The sequence below is a fragment of the Austrofundulus limnaeus genome, unplaced genomic scaffold, assembly GCF_001266775.1.
Source record: "Austrofundulus limnaeus strain Quisiro unplaced genomic scaffold, Austrofundulus_limnaeus-1.0 Scaffold277, whole genome shotgun sequence".
Lineage (NCBI taxonomy): Eukaryota > Metazoa > Chordata > Actinopteri > Cyprinodontiformes > Rivulidae > Austrofundulus > Austrofundulus limnaeus.
The window spans coordinates 481,417-487,559 of record NW_013952679.1 but is presented as its reverse complement, the minus strand read 5'-3'; positions in this window follow the sequence as shown (position 1 = coordinate 487,559).

The following is a 6,143-nucleotide window of genomic DNA, read 5'->3' as shown; positions in this document are numbered from 1 at the left end:
TATTTATTTATTTAATTTTGGCTAAAACGGCTCTCCATAGTCTTTCACATTAAATTCCAGTGAAATATATTTATGTTTGTGGTTGTAATGTGACAAAATATGGAAAAGTTCAAGGGGTATGAATACTTTTGCAAACCACTGTATTTAAAATGGGTAGTTTCTCTGTGAGCGCTAAATAATTTTATGAATTAATTCAAAAATAATTAATTAATTAAGTTATTTACCATCCTTTTCCCTGCACTACTGACTGTATTTAAGGTATTCTAAGAACAGTGGTAACCTGTACTCGAGATCTGATCAAATCTCTGGATTCATTCAGCAGAGAGATGATGAAGGCCTATGTAAATAGATGCTTGTAGGTGAATGATTTATTTAACTGTTAACCTGCAGTCCTACACTTACCACCAAAAAACTCAGATTGATAGCTTTACGAGCCCAAAGTGGGGCCCGCGGGCCAAATTTGGCCCGCCAAGCCATTTGATTTGGCCCACCAACAGTTGCCAAAGTTACAAGGTTTTAACCTGTCATCGTATGTAGAAACACAGTATTTCCATTGGTCAAATGACTATATAAAGRGCTGAAGCTAGTTTTCAGTCATGGTGCTGACTTTTTCTTTGATATATTAGGATTAAACGGGAAACATGAAGTAACAAGAGATATTTAGATCAAATTTAACCACACATGTAGTTTTGCACACTTTATAAGGCCACAAAAACTCATATTTTATCAATTTATGAAATGTCCCATGAGCCTTTGCTATTTGAACGTAAGGCAGACGTTCTCCAAGTGCACAGACTAAAACAAAAGAGGGCCATTGCACCGACTGCTAGCTTAATCGGTAAAAATAAAGGACTTTACTTAAAAAGTATTTGTATTTCATGTATTATATTACTGCATTTGGCCCACAGCCRTGGATAGAGTTTCATGTTGGCCMTCTCGGGAAAAATGTTTGGGCACCCCTGACATAGAGACTAGGCTTGTGAATTTACTCCAAAGTGTTCAACAGCAATACTTAATTTAATTTGGCAGTCATATTTTTTGTAACTGTWGTATTTTGTTTTATTGAAGTTAAAATACACTATAACCATTGCATATCAAATAAAAGTTAAGTTGACTGGCTACACAGCTGTGGTGTCAGAATGAAGCTCAGAGCTGACTGGCTGATTCTAGTCAATCAATCATGTGTACCGTGAGGGACTTACCACACCTTTTGGACTCTGGAGAGWCTATAGATGAACCCAGTTGGTCAAAAGACRTGTCAATTGAAAGAAGACAACCAATCGAATTGTTTGAACAGCCTATTATGACTATTCAAAGTCCCTGGTAGTGTGGGTCAGGCTATTAAGAGGGAGTCAGTAACCACATACTGGGAATGTACCGTGGGCGGTTCATTGATGGTTAATGTCAACAGACTAATTTTGTGTTGGGTTGTCAGTTCTTCCCTAACAAAAATAAGTTACACATTGTGAGATTGTTTTTTTTTTAATTTATTTCAGTCTCAGTTCAATTCAATTCAGTTTATGTATATAGCGTCAAGTCACAACATACATCAGGGCACTGTACATGAAAAAAAAGAACAATCTAAAGAAGAAGCCAAGGGAAGTTCAAGGGTAACCTGAGGAAACAGATCACATCCTTTCATATGCCCAGAAATGAAGGATCAAATTTAGCTGATAGGAAGTGAACACCACACGTCCTTATTCTTCAGAATCCAGCTCTTCCTGTTGATCACAGAGAGATTTATTCCCAAAGGCCAGACAGCTGTGGGCCAGAGCTGCATGGTGTCCAGCTGCACAGCTGATTGACTGCTGGCATGGCACAGGGTTTGTAAACCAGGTGTGTCTGGCCAGTGATGGTACTGTTTCTAAGATGGCATGCTACAAATGGGCCAGTTGTGGTTTATGCGGTGCTGGTTTATGCACAGACCACCACAGGGCCATCATTCTTTGTGGTATCCGGGTCGACTGTCTGTCAGCATCCTGATGTGTTTGAAGAGAGTTGTAATCCACCGACTCCTAAAAGAAGCCTTTGAAGTCTGAGTGTTTTGTGCTTAATGCTCTGTAGTGTTAAAGTTCATGTTCATGTGTGAACATGATGAATATGYTGCAAGTCAGTCACATGCCTGGTCCTGTTTCAGAGGGAAATATTTGTCTAATAACTCACTCTTAAAAAGAACTTGTGTTTTTATCTGATAATAGTCCCATGCTCTACACTTCTCTTCTCTCGTACCTTAAAGGAAAACGTTTTATAAAACTCTTCTATAAATGAACTGCAGGATGACTGACTGCTACTCGCTCCGTATTTACCAGAGATAGGCAACGTGATATCAGTGGAATGGCTTCAAGTAAATGAAATGTGACAAACTCACATGCACAACAGAGTAAAGCATTAAAAAGAAATATGGAATTTACTGAAATGCGGCTCCATCAGAACATGTTTGACAGAAATAACTTCAGGTGAATCATTACGTTCATGGTTTGATGCCCACCATCTAAACTTGCAGATATGTTCTTGTTCAGAGCAAGAGAGTGCTATGAAACAGTTGAACTAATCCAAGCTGTAAACATTTAAGCTGCAGATCATTCTGTCTTTGATAAGAGAGTCAAGTCAGAGCTCTGATACCAAAAGATAGATTTAATAAGAGAGGAAGAAGCCGAAAGTTTAACTTTTACTCAGTAGAAGAAACTCATTTACTTTAAGGTTAGTCTGTTAATCCATCATTAGTACCTTAACATCAGTCACAAGACAAGACAACTTTATTTCTATACAACACATTTCACACACGATACACAGATCTGTTGATCATTTATTCAATTTCTGTGTCAGAATAACTAAAAGCTGCTTCCTGATGATCTGAGCCTGTAGATCTCAGAGTCCTGACAGGTTCACATTTTATTAATATATTTTGGTCCACAACCATTTAGTTATTCACTGAATGTACCAGCAATAAATCTTCCAAATCGACTGATTATGGCTTAGTGGGAGCCAGTGTGACAACCAGGAGCTCTCAGTTCTGCAGCGTTAGGAATGTGCTGAAACTGTTTTGTGTGGTTTTGGAGTCCAGTTGGAAGTTTGTTACAATTATCCAGTCTAATGTGTATAAAAACATGATTCTGGTCTGTTTAGGATGTAAAACTCCTAAATGTAGCTGTTACTCAGCTGATTTAGACATTTATTTGATTTTATTACTGAAAGTCTGATCAAAATCTTTCAGTACTTCAAGATTTCTGACTTCATCTTTAGTTTTTAAAGACAGAGACTCAACATGTTTATATCAACTGTTCTTTGTTMTTCAGAGTCAAACACTGTTATCTCAGTCTTGTGATTCAGTTGGAGGAAGTTTTGATTTATTTATGTTATTTAAGTTATTAATTTATGTTAAACTGTGACATGATTCCACTGAACTGTTGTCATTACCTAATTTACACACCTATTAAATTACTTTTGAATTGAATTGAATGTGGCAGCAGTGTTTAAATAAAGCTGTGCGTCATCTGCAGAACGACGAGTCAACGTCACATTTCTTTAGAATCTAACAGTAACATAAAGGCAAAACTAAAGTGAGCCAAGAACTGACCCTTGAGGAACCCCACATGTCAAAACCATTTGTTCTGGCTTATAACTTCTAATAGTCACAAAATAAACCTGCRCCACCAAGTTGGACTTGAACCACTTTAAAACTATTCCACTGAGTCCTAATCAGGCTTCCATCCTGTTCAACATTAAGATCTGTTGAGTCAAATGTGGCACTAAGATCTTAAAGCACTGACACCTGACCTAAGTCAATGTCCAGATTTCTTTTAACACCTTGATACATTTTGATTCTGTTCTGTGATGAGGTCTGAATCCTGGCTAAAATTGATCAAAAATACTATTAAATTTTCAGAAAATAAAAGAATAAAAAAATACAGTTTTCCTAAAAATTTTATATAATAAGTCACAAAATAATAATTATTATAATTATTTTGTGAAGTCTAATCTAATGTTACAGGGTAAAAAGTAAAATTGAAAAACGTGACAAAAATTAAGGAAAATGGCTTTAATATAAAAAGTTTGTTTCAGTGTTTATTCCCTGGAACTTTAATTAAAAGTTCTGTAAGCCAACCAAACAGCCTCGTGGTGCTAATAACAGTCAGTTTGGCTCTGCTTGGAAACCCTTGTCTTCACAGTGAAAGTCCGTCCAAGAACAGAGGAAGGGAACATTTAGTACCCAGGCACAGAGTCCAGCACAGGAAGGAACTGAGATATGGATAACAAAGAGCAAAGAGAAGTCAAAGAAACGACTGCAAAGTTACTGAACAAACCCTGTGGTAAACACCTGGCATGTGTCAACAAGAAACAAACAATGTGTGGAAATAACTCACATTTCATCAGAAAGGCTGACCTTTTGTTTCTCTTTTGTTTGGGCTTCATGAGGCCCCCAAATGATCAAATACTGTATGAGTTCCTGAAACTATGCTAACCTGAGCCAGTCATTCAGCTGTACTAATACTGGGAAATATTTAACAACTTATCAATTCTGTTGCAACAAAGAGCTGAACAGAAACAAGCTGAAATGGAAACAAAAGTTAAAATGCAAGAAATGTTTGCTGAATATTTTGGCGATAACATGGTATGATGATGTTCGACAATATTCAACCAATAATAAGGTTAAAGGTTATACAGACGTAGGTGCAGTCTTTTTAATAAAACCTTGTAAAAGAAAAACACTGAGATGTCAGACTGATGTGAATGATTCTTAGCTACAACATTGTAAAATTTTAACTGTAAATAATAAAAATTGTTATTAACACTAATACCCTTTACCTTCATTAGTATCACACTGTTTGAACACTGGATTTCATTTAGAGCAAAGATATATTCACTCAAGATGTTTTGTTTAWGAAGACTTTTCAGCCGGAAAAACCACCTAATGCAGATTAGAACTGGTGTCCAAGATTTGGTTCAGGACTGTTTTGATCCAGCTCRAAGTTGTGAAAGACTTTATGTCTGAATCTGAAGTGAGTTTATCAAATATTTAAAGGGGAGTATTATGCATTTTCCAGGCGCATTGTTCAATTCTAAATCACAATCAAGTTACTATGTTATCATCAGTTGTTATAAAATGCTGTATTTATCTAAAATAAATGTGACCTTTCATCATAGTGTATCTAAACACCTTGAAATTGGCCTGTCTAAGAACCTCCTACTGTTTCTGACATTCACACTTCAGCACATTTTCACAACAATGCTTCTGGAGAGGGGTGCTCTGTGGGACTCAGCATCAGACTGAGCTTCTGGGAGGAGCTTTGCATAAATAAGTGGAGCTTTGTAGCAGCAAGTGTTTAGGCAGCTCCACATGGCTACCACAGGAGGTGGTATGAAGATATAAAGAACTATCCAAGCTAATAAAAAGTAGCATTTTCTGCAAAAGTTCAGAGTAAGTGTTGAATACGATGTCACTGATAAAAATTGGCTAAATAATCGAGAGAGGAGATGGTAAAGTTAAAGAGGAAATAACAGGAACTAAAATGGCCAAACAAGTGGCTAAAAACACAACAAATGAACTGAAAACAAACAATAAACTAAAGGTTTTTGAGCAATAAGAGCCAAAAGGATAAAAAATAAACAACAGCTTAAAGCTAAAAGCAGCAAATCAGTACAGTGTGGTGCAAACGTTTGGGCAGCCTTGTGAATTGTCCTGATTTACCTTTATAAATCATTGATTGTTTGGATAAGAAAATCTGTAAAATATGTCATAGGGGACAAACAGTGATATTTGAGAAGTGAAATGAAGTTTATATAATTTACAGAAAGTGTGCAATAATTGGTTAAACAAAATTAGGCAGGTGCATAAATTTGGGCACAAAAAATAACCTTCACTCAATATTTAGTAGCTTCTCCTTTCACAGAAATAACATTCTCTAAACACTTCCTATAGCTTCTAATGAGAGTCTGGATTGTGGCTGAAGGTATTTTAAAACATTCTTCTTTACAAAACATCTCTAGTTCATCCAGGTTTGATGGTTTCTGAGCATGGACAGCTCTCTTTAAGTGACACCACAGATTTTCAATAATATTCAGATCTGGGGACAGAGATGGCCATTCCAGAACGTTGTACTTGTTCCTCTGCATGAAGGCCTCAGTAGATTTTGAGCAGTGTT